The sequence below is a fragment of the Plecotus auritus genome, assembly GCF_963455305.1.
Source record: "Plecotus auritus genome assembly, chromosome: 15".
Taxonomy (NCBI): Eukaryota; Metazoa; Chordata; class Mammalia; order Chiroptera; family Vespertilionidae; genus Plecotus; species Plecotus auritus.
In genome coordinates, this window is record NC_137781.1 from 13,731,962 (window position 1) to 13,749,856 (window position 17,895).

Here is a 17,895-nt window from a genome sequence, read left to right on the forward strand (position 1 = left end):
CGACTGGCCAGGATCGCTGGCCAGGACTAGGGACCTTACCGGTGTAGGAATTTCATGCCCTGGGCCTCTAGTAATGCTATAATCAGTTCCAAGATAATGTTTTTTTGTAAACATCATCCCTGTTGATTCCCATGGCAATAGTCTTCACTGCTTGCCAATATTTGCTGCCACTGAGGCAAGGCTGTTTCTCCCAGGAAATAAGAATTGACATACAACAAACTGCCCTTTTCTAATGTGTACTATTTGGTGAGCCTTGAAATAGAAATAAAACTGTGAAACTGTTAAATGTGAAATAAACCCACCTGTACCTCATACACAGGATTGGGCGATAATAGACTTACAGTTGAAAGTACTGAAAACACAGTGATTATTCTTTTTAAAAAATAATTTAGAAAATACTTTTATTAATTTTGGGGGATTAGGGGGAGGAAGGAAGGGTAAGAGAGAGGTAAACAGATCTGCCTCCTGCCTGCCCCCTACTGGGACCCATTTGGGGATGTGCACTGACCTGGAATCAAACCAGAGACCTTTCAGTGAATGGGATGACACCCAACCAACTGAGGACACTGGCTGAGGAAGAGTTTATTCTTGTATCATCATTTATTAATTATTGTATTATTTTCCATACCAACAACTCTAAGCTTACTTTTGCCACATCCTGTATTTTTCTCCAGCCCTTTCATTATCTCTCTTTCTGCCTTTCTTGTCCCTCCATGCAGTCATTGATTTCTCTTCCTTTAGAATGGAATAGTTCATATTGTTCATAGTTGTTTTTTAAAAAAATATATTTTATTGATTTTTTACAGAGAGGAAGGGAGAGGGATAGAGAGTTAGAAACACTGATGAGAGAGAAACATCGATCAGCTGCCCTCCTGCACACCTCCTACTGGGGATGTGCCCACAACCAAGGTACATGCCCTTGACCGGAATCAAACCTGGGACCCTTCAGTCTGCAGGCCGACGCTCTATCCACTGAGCCAAACCGGTTACGGCTTGTTCATAGTTTTATAGGCACTATTTGGTGTATATTCTTTAACAAGTACTGGTTTCCTCCATGCTACACAATTATTTTGAGATTCAACAGTAATGCTTATGTGAATACTAGTACTTGATGTTTTTTTATTGCTGAATACTATTGGATAACTACCATATCTATTGATCTATGATTTGGGTTATTTCAAATTTTGAGGTATTATAAATAAATCTGGGAATATTTGTGTTCCGTTCTCTATATAGACATGTTTTACTTCTCAGATTGTTGCAGTGTAGGTGAATGTTTTACATTTAAAATATGCAGAACTATGACCCAAAATGGTGATTGCTTTTGCCTTCCCACAAACCCACAGCATATAAAAATTCCAGTTTTTCTGCAACCCTGCCGTCACATGCACTGGTTAACCTTTTTAAATAGTAGCCCCTGAAATGAATATATTGTTAACTCTTTTTTCACTTTTAATCCATTTATTCTAAGTAATTTTTATGATGATGGTTTATTTCATACATTTATTTACACTGTCTTTATCTCCTTTGTTAGAATATCAGCTCAGAATCTTTTTTATATTGTTTAAATAAGTTTATTATTTTAACCAGAAGGAGGACTGTGCAGCATCTAAGACATATGTTTGAATTTCACTCACTCCTCAATGACTCAAATGACTTCTCTGCCATATGGAACCATAGGTATTGAATACTGGGAGGAAATTTTTTTTCTCAGGTTTTTTTTTTTTTTAAATATATCTTTATTGATTTCAGAGAGGAAGGGAGAAAAGAGAGAGATAGAAACATTAATGATGAGAGAGAATCATTGATAGGCTGCCTCCTGCATGACCCCTACTGGGACATGTGCCCTTGACGGGAATTGAACCCAAGACCCTTCAGTCTTCAGGTTGATGCTCTACCCACTGAGCCAAACCAGCCAGGGATGTTTTTCTCAATTTTTATCCTGTTTCAATTTAAGCCAACTTGTACCATATACAATCTGCATTGTTTACATTCTCCACCACTCTTTTTTTTTTTTTTTTTTAAGTCTAAGCATTCAGTAATACATTAAGGGAAGTATAGGTTTGTAGTATTCGTTAATTTCCCTGGCGTAAATACTCTCATTGCCTCCAGGTTCAAACTGCCAAAATGATGGCACTGAACATGGACATCATATTTCAGTAGCACATCCTTATATTTATTTTTTAACATACTGATACAGTAGCAACAAATTTGCTCCAGAACATTCTTAATAAAACAGTAAAATAATGGGAAGTGGCACATTTTAAACATAAGTTTAAATATAATTGAGTATAAATGTAGTTTTTTGTTGTTGTTAATCCTCACACGAGGATATTTTTCCATTGATTTTTGTGAGAGTGGAAGGGCGGGATAGTGACACAGAGTAAAATATCAATGTGATAGACACATCAATTGGTTGCTTCCTGTCTGCACCCTAACCAGTGCCAGGGATAAACTCTGTAACCATTACATACACTTGATTGGAATCAAACGTGCAACCATTTAGTCCAGTGGTCGGCAAACTCATTAGTCAACAGCCAAATATCAACAGTACAACGATTGAAATTTCTTTTGAGAGCCAAATTTTTTTTTAAATATATTTTATTGATATTTCACAGAGAGGAAGAGAGAGGGATAGAGAGCTAGAAACATCGATGACAGAGAAGCATCGGTCAGCTGCCTCCTGCACACCTCCCACTGGGGATGTGCCCACAACCAAGGTACATGCCCTTGACCGGAATCGAACCCGGGACCTTTCAGTCCGCAGGCCGACACTCTATCCACTGAGCCAAACCGGTTTCGGCGAGAGCCAAATTTTTTAAACCTAAACTATACCGGTAGGTACATTGTTATTAACTTAATTAGGATACTCCTAAGCTGGCCTTTGCTAAAAACTCAACGGGCCAAAGAGCTGCATGTGGCTCACGAGCCGCAGTTTACCGACCACTGCTTTAGTATTTGGGCTGACAATCCACTGAGCTAAACCAGCTAGGGCTAAAATATACATTTTCTTAACATGCACTTTTGATGTTTCCATACATCCCTGCATTCCTGAAACCAAGTTCCTCCTGCCCTTTTCAGTGCTTCTTTCTTGACTTATAACTGATGCAAGGACACAGTCAACCTTTGCAATAGCTCATAGAAAAAATATCTATATTATTAACTCTCCTCATGATTCCTTTTGTTTGTTTTTTAATCTATCTATCCCCAGGTACATTGGTGGCTTATTTTACTTATAATCCCATCTGTATCTGGCCATGCCTGGATAGCTCAGTTGGTCAGAGCATCATCTCAATAACATCAAGCTTGCAGGTTCAATCCCTGGTCAGGGCATATAAAAAAAATCAAGCAAATAATACATAAAAATAGTGGAACAACAAATAAATGTTTTGTTTCTCCCCATTTATTTATCTCTCTAAAATCAATATATATTTTTTCATTCATCCAGTCAGTCAACGCACATAAACACTAGCATAACCCAGGGAACTATGGGGAACCAGCAGCCAGGGTTTTCATGAGGACAGAGGATGCAATGATGGAGAGGACAGGAGGGGAGGTGCTGGTGCTGTCAGTGCGGAGGGTGGGTAATAGGGGCTGAGTTGCACAGTTACCCACAGGGGGTTATGACATCAGCACTCCCTGAGCCTAAAACCAAATCATCCAGGAGAATACCTGCCTCTTGTCTCCGCACCTTCCAGGTAGGTATTGAGATTGGTCTATTTCCAAGTGGCTGAGAAGCTCAGTTTCTCTCAGGTGTCAAGGCTGGGAGCAGCAGTGGCAGCTGGGCAGGTGCTGTGGACAGAAGCCAGGGAGAGTTGGTGCTGCACCATGTGTGTGGCCCTGAGACCCTCCCTAGTCCTGGTCCAGGCTGGTGGCTATCCTGTTATTTGGGGCCATGGTTAGTGGGACATGGAGCAAGCTCTGCTGCACAAGTTACTAGGCATCCATCACCTGGGCGTCAGCATGTGCTCCAAGAAAAAACCAGTGACCCAGGCAGGGCCGACCTGGTCCTCTGTAATGAAGAGCTCCAGCCATTGCCCTGACCGAGGAGGGAGAGGAGCTGTTTCTGCAGAGCCGGATTCCCTTTTTGCCAAGCATGATGGGTCACTGGGTGCTGAGCCACATGGTCCTATTGTGGGTTGTAAGTGTAGTGAAGTTTAGCAACTAAAGGAGGTTGTCTATATTTATCAATCTGGTGAGAGAAAAAGGCCCTGATCCTTCCTGCATGGGTAAACATCAAGCTTGGTCTTGGCCATTGTCTCAGTGGTAAGAGCGTCAGCCCACATACCTGGGAGATGCTGAGATAGATTCCCAGGCAAGGGTATACCCTGGGTTGCAAGTTCAAAATGGGCAGGACATGCTCCTTGTAGGCCACCCACCTGAGCGGTGCCGCTCGTGCCCGTTTTGGAGCTGACGGGAGGTCACTGGCCGGTTTGAGCAACAAGGATCGGAAAATGAGGTCATGGCTGGGCTGTTGACACTATGGGAGGACTTTATCTTCTCCTCAGAAGGCCTACAGTTTACCTCAAGCCCCAAGCTGCCTTTAGAAGAGCTGCCGGGCTGTATCTGCAGCAAAACCAGTGCCCACAGGGAAATTTAACAGTACTGAATGCGAATAAAAAGTACAGTGGCTTTGCCGAAACCGGTTTGGCTCAGTGGATAGAGCGTCGGCCTGCGGACTGGGGGGTCCCGGGTTCGATTCCGGTCAAGGGCATGTACATTGGTTGCGGGCACATCCCCAGTGGGAGGTGTGCAGGAGGCAGCTGATTGATGTTTCTAGCTCTCTATCCCTCTCCCTTCCTCTTTGTAGAATATCAATAAAATATATTTTAAAAAAAGTACAGGGGCTTTAACATGTTTGCTTATGTATGAGTAAAAGTGCATCTGTAAGGTACTTTAGTATACTCACCACAAGGATAGCTCTCCAGAGAAAAATGACAAATAGAGAAACTTATTAACAGACAGGAATGATGATAAACTTCCACAGAATTTGAAAAAAAATCTGGCCACAGGTCACCATAATGGGGCAGGATATACAATAGGTGAAGTAATATTTGAGATAATGAGAAGCCTTAGACACTTACAATACATCTGTCTCAAGAAAGAACCTTTAGAAATTGGACACCGGCCTCCATGCGTTCTCCAGTGGAATCTCTGCTTTCCGGACACTGAAAGCTGGCCGGGTCGTGCTTCCTGTGGGGCTGGCAGTGTTTTTAGGCGTCAGAAACTTGGATGCCTCTTTGTGAAGAACAGTTTCTAGTTCAGCATTGGCTGTACCCACTTGCATGTCTAAAGCTGTGTTGGAATCCCTCAGAATAACCTTGTCCCATGGGTAAGTTAATTTTTATCACTCAAAGACTAAACTAAGTATAAAAAAATAAAGAGATGACTTTATTCAGAAACCATCAGATTTAGTGTTTAAATGGAAGCAAGGTTGGGATCATGACGATGACACTAATAGTGCTGGTTGTATGTTTGAATTTGCTGCCCCTTTGTATGTTCCTAATTGTATCTGTCTGTCTGTGTTCTCCCTGTGTCTGTGTTCTGTGTCCGTGCATGTCTGTTCTGGTGTAGGCATGTGTGTGTGCATTTTTAGTGCGTGGATTTGCCCTGTGGTTCACTCTGGGTGACCCTGTTTTCTTATTTGTGCTTTTGTGCATGTATGCCTTTCCATCAAGGTGTTGCCCATGTCTACAGTGTGGGTCTCTATGAGCCTGGCCATAAGGCCTGCACCTGAGTGCCCAACATAAGCTGTGAGTGCTCTGTACCTGAGTGTTTCCCTGCCTCTGTTGTCTGTATATTTTCCTGTGAGTTTGAGATCTCTGCATCCTGGCAACGGGCAGCTGCGTTGGCAAGCTCCCCAGTGGTAATGGGAGCAAAATATGTTCTTCTTGCCCATCCCTCCCTCGGGCTGAGCCTATTCTGGCCCTGCTCTTCTAAGCCTCTGGTGTTTCCCTGTGAGTCTCATCCAAAGCCCCAAGGATGCATGAAGATATGGGTGAGTTCACAGAACCCCAGGGTGGTGGAAAGTGAAGAATTGGGAAGGCTCTGCTGTCAGAACACACAGAGCGTGGAGGGGCATGTTTGGGAAGGACTCTGGGCCCTATGGGAGGAGCTGGAGGATCCTGGATTCCTAGAAATGAATGAGTGGATGGGTGCATATGGGGCAAAGCTAAGGGAGAAGATACATAGACCCCTAACTCCCGCCTGGGAAGGAGGAACTGATAACCTTGGAGAGGGCTGGGGAATTCCTTTGGAACTCCTGGTCCCTGGAGAGCAGATAACTCTCCTGTCCATGTGAAAGCTAGGCTGACACCTAATATAGGAAGGTGCCTGGGGCTGCTCAGAGCATCACTCCCAGACCTCTGGGCTCTGGTCACGTATTGGGCGTGCATGTCTACCCCCTGACCCTGAACACTGGGGTCAGGAGGGATAATTAGGCCCCGTTCTCTCCAATGGGGATGAGGAGAAATACGAAGGGACCACATTTTGCACAAATTCATGCACAGAATGAATGGAAACCACAGGATCACCACTGAGGTTAATGTTAGCATTTTTACCATCAGCCCCACCTAAAGGAGCATTCATCTGGGCAATGCAAAAGATATAGAGACTTGGAGGCAGGGTAGTGACAGATATTAGTTTAATACAGATGCTGGAATGTTTGCAGTCCTGTACTCTTCCCACTCAACTCTTTTAACATGTGCATTCCACAGTGGGAGAACCAAGACAGGAGGGATTTACCCAAGATCACACTCAAAAGTGGGTTCTGATTTTGCTGACAATGACATCTGACCAAACTACTTTTATTGAAGTTCACACCTTTGAATTTTGCCAGCGATGGTTTGGGGCAGCTCGGGAACAAAGTCCACCTGGATGAGGAGAAAGGGATCCATCCTGACTGACTTCCACTGTCATTTCCTACCAAATACCACTCCATCCCTTTGCCCCTGCACAGCCCCAAAAGAGGCTGACACCACGTGGTCTCTTTAATTAAACTATATAGGTAGGTACATTGTTATTAACTTAATTAGGGTACTCCTAAGCTGGCCTTTGCTAAAAACTCAAGGGGCCAAAGAGCTGCATGTGGCTCGCAAGCTGCAGTTTGCAGACCAGGGGTATAAGCCATTAAAGCTCTGGGGCTGATTGTTACCCATCATAACATCTAGCCCATTCTAGTGGGTACTCATTACAACTTTACTGTCTAGGAGGCAGCAGAGCCTAACATTAGAAGTCAGAACACTGGAACTATAAACACATGGGTTTGCCTTCCAGCCCTGACTTTATTAACTTTACAATCAAGCAATTTATGTTGTGTCTGAGCCTGAATTTTCCCTCCATAGAATAGATGGTTAAACCATCTCAGGTTGTGGAGAGGATTAAATGAAATAATAATTAATGTAAAGCATTGAATCCAGGGCCTGGCACATGTTGTAAACATCCAGTAACTGTTAGCTCCATAGCTTCACAATGTGTACTGACCACAAACATTTAGGCAAAGTAGGAAATGTCTACATTTTGGCCTATGTATCCATTCAAATATTGCTTTTCAACGATTATGATAGGATTATGTATATTCTCTCATAACGTAATTTTTCTCTTAATAATGTGATATTTTTTATATTAAAAGTAAAGAATATTACAGGTGTAGTTGCTCAGTTGTTTGAGCGCCCTCCCATGCATGGAAGGGTTGCCAGTTTCATTCCTGGTGAAGCGCAAGCCAGGTTTTCTGTTTGGATGTCCGGTGCGGCAATGAGCATGCAGGAGGCAGCTGATCAGTGTTTCTCTTTCTTCATCTCATTTCCTCTTTATCTAAAATTCAAACAAAAATATTAAATATATAAATATATATGGACATTTAGGTTTTTAATATTCAAGAATCATTGAAATAATACTTTTCACCTCAGGGGGTTTTCTGGGCTTCACGGAATCTGAAATAATATTTCCAAACAAGATATCAGTAACAGACAACACTCCGCAGAAACCTGCGACCAGCCACCAAAACCTAAAGTTGTCATTTCCCAGCACCACTCCGGCGCCCAAAGCCAATATTGCAATGGTCAGTGAGTGACTGGGATCCTAATGCCACCTGTTGGGCCTGCAAAAGTACATTATCCAAAGGTCAATGCACCTAATGATGGCTGGGTTTAGCCAGTGAAAGCCCAGGAGATGGGAAAGATCCAGGTGCTCACTGGTTTGGGTGTGACTTCTAGCATCTTTCTCCTGGTGGTCATTCTGACCTCTTTATTCTGTTACCATAGCCAGAGGCTCCAGCGTTCTGGGCTAAAACTACACCAAGTCATCAGAGAAAGTGTCCCAGCTGTACAGAGTGTGTCTGAAGCTTGTTGAGCAGCAGCTGGTGAGATTGAAGTCTCCTTGCTTCCCAGAATCCTCTCTGCTTACCGAGTTCAACTCATCCTCACCCAATTTTCTTTCCAGCCTAGGGTTCTGGTGCCTTTAGGAACTGCATCCCAGGTCGCAGCATCCAGAACAGTGAGTCCCTGGTGGGTAACACATGGTGTGACATGGTGAGAGAGGGTGACAGGCGGCAATGCCACCCAGCAAGGACATGGTGGTGTGACTGACCTGGGAGGATTCAGGAAACTCAGGTCTGTTTTATTTCTAAAGGCAACAAAAAAGATGAGGCAAAGTTTTGTGTGAGAAGTTTTTCTTTCATTTTCAGGAAGCTGCCACCAACGATTACTTGTGAACAAAAGAGGGACAGTGTCTGAGTTAGGGTTCTCACCTTTTCCCAAAACTCCCAAGAGGAAGAACAGACTAGAAGCGAGATGATAGCTGTTTGGGACAGGAAGGAGACGTCCTTTGAAAGATAATGTAAGTGGCAAGAGTGTGTACTCTGGTCTAAGGCCCGGAGGTAATGCAGTAATCTCAAGGTCACCTGGCCCTGGGGCTGGGCAAGAGGTACAGAGCATCCTGAGCCCATGGATCCTGGCAGTGGTTGCCAAACTCTCAACAGACCTTTCTCTTTCCACATATGCCTGCAAATGCAGAATCACTTTGGGGTACTTGTTTATGGAACACACTTCAGGGCTTCACACCGTTGTGGCCTCTGAAATAGTGTTGTCCTGGGACTGTCCAGCCACTCTTCCATCCCTTGTATCTGGGGACTTTGAAGAGATACCAATCTCAGAATTCTAAGTCCAGTTCTAGGGTAATATGAGTGATCCCTGTTTTTGGCGACCAGTGGAATGGGATGTGAGAGGTCCTTCCAGGCATAGGTTACTGTATGTGCAAAGGCTTGGACTGAAGACTGATCTCATTCAGGAGCCATCAGGTGTCTACTTTTTAAAATTAGGAACTGGTAACAATGAGACAGGAGTCAGGTCTAGAGGAGCTTTGTGATAACTTGGGAGTCTGTTTTTCAAGTGATGGGAGCAATGGGAAAATTTGAGCAGCTGCAGCAGGTGATCTGACTGAGGTCTCCTTATACTTCCTGTGGCCAAAGCCAAGTGAACAATATGGGTGTGGGGGAGGTGGTAGAAAGACTAGGAAGGCAGCTGCTGTGATAGTTTTGGTGAGTGTGACAGTAAGTGGCCCATGATGTAGCTGTGGAGTTGAAATAAACAGTTGGATTCTGGCTCAGTGTTTTAGGTGTGGTCACCAGAATTTTCTAATTTTGAGGTTGAGAGACAGATAAAAGTCAGGGATGATGTGAAGGTTTGCATTTGGCAGCTGGAGGTATGGAAGAACCATTAACTGAGATACATATATTCATAGTAGGAAGTGTAATGTTCATTGCAGATACAAAACTTTTATTTTGGTCTGTTAGGGTATGAGATATTTCAGAGAGCAGTTCTTGAGCATCTGGAACTCTGAGGAGTAGTTTAAGATGAAGACTACTTAAAAAATAGTGAAGAGTATGGACCAGAGAGGAGTTGTAAATCACCTTTTTAAGTTGGAGGTGGAAGGGTAATTCAAAAAAGGTGGAAATTGGGCTGATGCTTAATTACCTCTTCAACAATCACCAGGATTTTCTTGTGACCCGTTGTATGTCCTGGGGCGTTGTTGATAGTCTGGATGATTTGCTCAGGAGCATAAGTGGTCATCTGTGAGACTCACTGGGCATGAGGTAGAGGGCCATAGGAAATGGGACTTGAGTACTGAAGGCTGTGACAGAAGAAGGTCTATCAAGTGCAGCACCAGTAGAGGTGGGCTCTGGATATCTGAGATCTGATGTGGTTCTCAATAAGTGAGGCTGAAGGAAAAACAATTTGAGAGGGAGGCCTCCATAGACTGAAATCTGCTTCTATGAGTGTAGACTATCAGAGTCAGTTTAGTACTTCATCCATTTTGAATTTTCCAGGCATTCTGTTGACCACAAATGCTGAGTAATGAGTAGGAGGCCAATAAGGAGTATATGGGCTGTGGCTGTGGGAGTGTAGGTTAAAGAGAGGTTTGGTAGGAGTGATGTGCACTTGGAGAGGTCATGTTCATTCATGGCCACAGGGCCCTGATATTGACATAACAGTGAATGAAGGGTGAGTGCATTTATGGTGAAGACTGGATGACATGATATGGGGAATTTTAGGGTAATTGTATGAAAATAGGGATGTCATGGTGCTACATGCCAGGTCCAGAGTTTAGGTGTCATATATGTGTGCATCTGCCTGTTGTTGAGAGCTTATACAGTGATCAAAAGGAATTAGATAGCATACATCAGTGTTACCTGGGCTTGAAAATATCTACTGGCATGGGGAAGGGAAAAGGGTAAGTGAGAGATACATTACAGAGGTGGTGATTTAGAATTTTGAAAAGCAGGTGATTAAAAACAACCCGTCTTCTTAATGGCATATTTTTGTTATCTTTGAGGTAGTGACCCTGGGAATGAAGCTGTGTGAGAGAAGTGTGATACAAAAAATTATGTGCAGCAGGCAGTGCGAAGTGATGACCTCAGCACCCTCGGATTGGGTTTGAAATGGTGAAGGGTGATGCCATGCGTTTCTGGGTCTTTGAGGGAGAACCTGTGGGACAACAATGATATTGCCTAACACACAAATCATCCTTACTCTCTTTACGGTCAACATTTATCCATATCCTATGATGGTGACACACACTGCATTGACAAGAGGGAGTATGGCCTACATGTGATGCCCAGGGCTCAGGTATAGTCAATCTGAACAGCTGCCATTATTGTTGTGGGAGATACAGTATAAGTAGGAATATAAGGAGAAAGTGACTTTGATGAGACCAAGCCCTGGTATCTTTTCTGATGTGGGGAGTAGAGGGATCAAATGGATGTGGAGGTTGGGGAGTATGATGAACATAAAATCCTAGGAGAGAAGCTGATCATAGGCTGAACTGTCTCTAATATGACAGAATATGAACTTTGAAGATGTGGCCATTGCCTTCTCTCAGGAGGAATGGGGGCTCCTTGATGAGTCTCATAGACATCTGTACTGTGATGTGATGCTGGACATTTTTGCACTTGTATCATCCGCAGGTGAGACCTTCACATCTCTCCTAATGTCCTGAAGTGACGTCCTCTCTTCCTATGTTCTCCACCTGCAGCTTTCTCTTTCCCACATCCAGTCCATGGTCCCTGCTAATTCCCCCACTTTCTGGTCCAATGTGCTTGGGCTACCAGTGCTGAGCTGTGTGGAGAGCCCTGAGCAATGAACTCCCCAAGCATCCCTAACACCCATTGTCTCACAAAGTGCTGGAAGTGTCTGAGAGTCACAAGATTTACAGAAAACTTAATGGGTCCCCTTTCTCTCCCTCTTCCTTGGAGGTTTACTAATTTCAAATCAATGGCTTGCATCTCTGCCCTTTTCTTCTAGGTAATATTTCTTTGTGCCTGCCTGTGCCAGGTTATGTTCTTTACTTACATGAACCATAGGCTGTTCTTGAAAGACACTCCTTCAATTGCTATTTAGGATATTCTTTCACTGAATACTATTGCATGCCAAGTTGCTCTGGGATACTGCCTGGTGCTTACCTCTGTTGTCCTTCATAAATACTCAAAATATTTAGGTTTTAAGTATTTGTACAGTTGAAGGTAAAATGAGAACTCTGTTTTTTCACCTGGTGAATATGCAGGATGGTCTCAGAGGAATGGCAACTGGAGAAAGGTATGACATAAGTTCTGTGTTCAGATCAAACCATGAGTCTGCTCATGACCAACAGTGCTTAGGTCAGGTGCTACTGGCCACAAGTCATTTGTACATTTTCTTTCCCATACTTAATACTTTGCTGACTTGTATTTGATCTGGCTGTTGGCTACCTTCACCTTTGTGGCCTTTTAACATCACTCGTTCCTCTGTACTATAATCTCTGCAGCATTCTCCAACAATGTCCTGTTCATGTGTTATGAGGTGCACATACATGCATAAGTAGTCCTCAAGCACCAGATATTCATTTATTGAATTTTACTTGGAATAAGACATAACCAACCTTCTGTCACCAGCAGAGAAGCACTGCCCTTCGCTCATAGCAGAAGAATGAGCTGGAGATCCTGCTTGTCATCCATGTGCTACTTGCTATTGTTCTGTCATATTATGGTGAGGTCTTTTCTGGTTTGTTATCTTCAGAGGCCATGAATTTGACAGCAATCTCTTATTAATACTTCCTGCAGGTCTCTTATTTTCATACAATTGCATGGAAACAGTGAAACATATGGAATACACTTTTGTATCAGATTTTCCACCTGATACCAGAGTCAACATTCATGTCCTTAGGATTCTATATGTTTAGGTTGTTGTCATAAAATGGAAGATAAGGTGGCAGCTTCTGATCAGAGTATATCTGTGGAAGGAGAGTCACTAAGTCAGAGCTTCTAAGACAGCTCCAGCTACCCAGAAACCTTTCTGTGTAAGAGGTGTTTCTCAGTGTTAAAAAGTATTTTGCACCTGAGTTAGAAGCAGCATACTTGTGGAGAAAGCATTCTTCAGTGATGCATGTGTGAGAGACTTTTCTTTGAGTGAAAATACTCACCAGCAAAAGAGGGATCCTAGTGAAGAGAAACCATGGACAGAATATGTATACAGGGCTTTGTTTGAGTCCAAGATTAGCTTCTACTTATCTTGAGTGCCTTCAACCAATAAGGAAGTTGGGGAAGACCTCCCAGCCATCTCATATCATCTCCAGCACCAGGCAACTCTTAACACTAAGGTTCCACACAGTGGCAGTGTGATTTCAGAGAAATTTATTGGTGTAAAGTTTTCACCAGAGAGATGAATGTGAAAATACTGCCAGGCACAACCAGAAAGTTATTCATCAGAATGTCTGCTCTGGAGAAGTGAGTCACAAGTGTAACAAAAGTGTGAGTGTTTTTAAATAAATATTTAATCTCATTTGACATAAGAGAATTTGCACTGAAAAAAAAGCCCCATGAGTGGACCAATTATGGAAATTCCTTTAGTGAGAGCACTGCTCTCATTAATCACCAGAGAATTCACACTGGAGAAAAGCCATTTGAATATAGTGATTGGGGGGAGGCCTCTATTCAAGTTCTACCTTCATTCAATACCACAGATTTTACACTGGAGAAATACCGTATGCGTTTATTGAATGTGGGAAGTCCTTCAGTCGAAGATATGACTTCAAAACATCACCATGTTCATACTGGACAAAAATCATATGAGTGTACAAATTGTGGGAAATCCTTCAGTCATAACTGTAATCAGATTCAACATCAGAGAGTTCACACTGGAGAAAAGCCATATGAGTGTACAGATTGTGTGAAGTCCTTCAGTCATAGCTCTAACCTGACTCAGCGAAGGAGAGTTCACAATGGAGAAAATTCATATGAGTGTAGAGAATGTGGGATGTATTTTCGGCAAAGGTCCTACCTCATTAAACATCACAGAGTTCACACTGGGGAAAAGCCATATAGGTGTAGAGAATGTGGGATATCTGTTTGTCAAAGGTCTCATCTCACTAAACACCTCAGAATTCACACTGGAGAGAAGCCATGAGTTAACACTGAAGTATGAGTGTACTTATGGTTGAAGTCCTTTAGACAAATATGTAGCCTCACTCAACACGGGAGACTAAGCACTGGAGAGAGGCCAGATGAGCATGTACTGAATGTGGGAAGTCGTTCAGTCTTTGGTCTCACCTCACTCACCACCTGAGTTCACACTGGTGAAAAACCCTTTAAATAGTGTATGTGGGAAATCTTTTAGTCGCAATCACCCCCTTAACCAAAAGAGACTTCACACTAGAGAAAACATGTGTGAGTGTCCTGATTGTGGGAAGTCCTTCAGCCAAAGTTCTAAGCCAATAGAACACCATGGAGGTCACACTGGGAAAGATCTCACGAGTGCAGTGAAAGTGGGGAATCTTTTAGTTGCAAATCTATCCTGGTTACACACTGAGAGTTCACACTGGAGAAAAGCCTTAAAAGTGAGGAGAATGTTTTATTTTTCTCATAACACAGAAGGAGACTCTTTGGGACCCATTTACATGAATCTAAACCCCTTTTAATGGAACATACACTCTGCTAGATTCCTCATAAGTGACAGGTACCAGTAAGGCTTACAGGGGCTGCATTGCACTTGCTAACATGTCCAGACCTACTGCCTGATTCATGGCACACTGAGTATTTGTGGCTGAAGAGTTTTCACCTCTAAGACTTGGATCACCTGAACACTGTTGCATGCCAAGTTGAATTTGCCAGGCATTCAGCATAAGCCACAATCTCTGCATGCTCAGGGGAAATGTATTCTGTGATCTCACTCGTACTTGAGAAAATTATGATTACTTCAAGCTCTTGATAGGATCTTCATTCCTTTATCTCTGACTAGGAAATGCACCTGACCTAGAGTTCCAGAAGAGCACCCATCCCTGGCTAAGAAGTGGTACCTCTTTCAAGAAAATTGTGGTTCTCACATTATGCTTTGATTGTTTTAGATTCTAATTCACCAACATGCAAACTGCTTGCTGTCCTCTGTTCTGGTTTATGATCTTTTAGTAAAGTATTTTTTTCTTTTGCACCATTAGTTTTTTTTTTTTGTTTTGTTTTGTTTTGTTTTGTTTTGTTATATTCACTGCCTGAGTTGATTTGAAAGAAAGTTATGATCTGACAGCATAGAGAGGTGAACAGATATTTTGGGGTCCCAAACTTTCTGTGGCTTGAAAGACACATAGTAATGGAAGAAAAATCACTCTTTGTCCAATATTTACTTATTTAGTATTGCTGACCAAAGCCTTGAAAGAAATCCTGCGTGACTTTGTGGATCTAATTTACAGCCTGGTGGCTCTATTATTGGTGAGGTCGTTGGTCACCCTGAAGAGGGGTCCTTTGTTGTGCTTCTGTGAACAATATGCATTATATTCTGTGTTCACACTAAGTATTACATAATCCTCAGCAATGTTTAGGGAGTTCTTTCGCACATACTGTAAAGGAGCCATGTGCCACGATGTACGATATTTCATATGCAGGTGTCATTTGTTGTAAGACTCTAAGGCTTAAATGGAACCACTATTAGGAAAGAAACATTGGGTTCATAGTGAGTGGAAAAGACTGCAGCTAATTACATGAAAATTGCCCTTTTATAATCTCTCTTTCTGGCTTTCCCAGCCTTCCATGCAGTCAATGATTTACTGTCCTTTACACTAGATTAGTTCATATTTTTCATAATTTTATAGGCACTATAAGGTGTGTACTTTTAACAAATACCGGTTTTCTTAATGCTATACAGTTATTTTTAGATTCAATACAAATACCTATGTGAATATTGAATTTGTTTTATTCTGAGTAGTACTGTATTCTATGGATTATCACTTTATCTATTGCTCTGTCTATAAAATTGGTTATTTCCAGGTTTGGTGTATTATAAATAAGCTAGAGGCCCAGTGCACGATTAAATTGTGCATGGTTAGGGTCCCTAGGCCTAGCTGCAATCAGGGCCATGTCCACCAACCAGCATTGCTCCTCCACCTCTGTGGCCACTACCCCGCGAACCTCTATGCTCACAGCCCCCGCCCCACGAGGCTCTTTGGTCTCAGCCACCTACGCCCTGGGACACTCCTCCATCTCAGCTGCCCTGCGAAGCTCCACGCTAACAGCCCCCAACCCACAAGGCTCCTCAGCCTCCGTGGCCCCACCCCGCCATGCCGTGAGAGCCGGACCAGTCCTTTGGTCATTTGGGCCCACAGCTCCCTCCTCCCGCTGCCGCGCCGCAGGTGGCAGGGGACCCATAGCTCCCGCTCCCTCAGCTTCCTAGCCTGCTGTTTGGTCATCTATCCTGTCATTTAGGTTGTGACAGCACCTGGCTTTTTATATATTGGGATCTGTTTGGAATATTTGTGTTCAGTTTTCTTTGTTGATTTATCACTTACTAATCAGTATAGGTGAATGTTTCACATTTTAACATAAACAGAACTGTGATTTACAATGGTAATTCACTTTGCCTTCCCACCGATGCACAGTATATAAAAATTCTTATTTTTCTTCAACCCTGCCAGCACATGCAATGGTTAGTCTTTCTAAATAGTAGGCCTGGAATTGCATATAGTGTTCACTGGCTTTCATTTTCATTCCATTTCCCTAAGAATTTTTGATGGTGAACATTTTTTCCATACTTTTATTTAAACTATCTTTATCTCCTTTGTTAAAATGTTGGCTCAAAATGTTTGCCTATTTTTAAATGAATTTATTATTTTGACCAATATGAGAACAGTTCACAATCTAAGACAAATATCTGAATTTCACTTATTTCTCAATAACTCAAGTGACTTCTTTGCTATACAGAACTATGGGTTTAGAATACTGGAAGGGAAAATTTTTCTCAATTTCACAGTAGAAATAACTATCCTCAATAACATCTATATATATACATAAAAGCCTAAGTGACCGTTAAGATGGAACAACCGGTCGCTATGACATGCACTGACCACCAGGGGGCAGACCTTCAATGCAGGAGCTGCCCCCTGGTGGTCTGTGCGCTCCCACAGTGGGAGCACTGCTCAGCCAGAAGCCGGGCTCACAGCTGGCGAATGCAGCTGCGGAGGCCAGAGCGTCTCCTGCCTCCCCAGCAGCTCTACTGGGTGGCAGCAGGCACAGCAGGGCCTAGATGAGCGGCAGTGAAGCTGCGCCCAGCCCCAGCTGGGGCTCCTCCCGAGCACCCTGCTGCTTCTGCACTGCTACATCCCCCAAAGGGTCCCGGATTGCAAGAGGGTCCAGGCCTGGCTGAGGGACCCCACCCATGCACAAATCCATGCACCAGGCCTCTAGTTCCTAATAAAATAGTAAAATAATTGGGAAATGGTTTTAAACATTTCTTTAAACTTTGATTTACATATAATTGATTTTAAAAATGCATTCAAAAATATTTTTTCTTGATTTCAGAGAGATTAGGGAGAGGGAAAGATAGAATCATCAATGATGAGAGAGAATTACTGGTAAGCTGCCTCTTGCATGCCCCCTACTGGGATTGAGCCCACAACCCAGGCATGTTCTTTGACCTGGAAGCTGAAGATAGTCATTCTGGCTGCTTTTGTCAACCAGGATCAGAAAGTGGGGTCAGGCTGTGCTATGGGCCCTGTGGACAGACTTGACCTCCTCAGGAGGCCTCACAGTTTGCCTTGAGACCCAGGCTGCCTGGGGAAGGGCAGATGTGAGCCCCTTCATCAAAATCTGTGCCCATAGGGAAATTTACAGTACAGAATGCAAATAAAAAATCCAGTGGCTTACACTTTTGCTAAAAAGTGTATCTGTATGCCCTAACCGGTTTGGCTCAGTGGATAGAGCGTCGGCCTGCGGACTGAAGGGTCCCAGGTTCGATTCCAGTCAAGGGCATGTACCTTGGTTGCGGGCACATCCCCAGTAGGGGGTGTGCAAGAGGCAGCTGAATCGATGTTTCTCTCATCGATGTTTCTAACTCTCTATCCCTCTCCTTTCCTCTCTGTAAAAAAATCAATAAAATATATTTT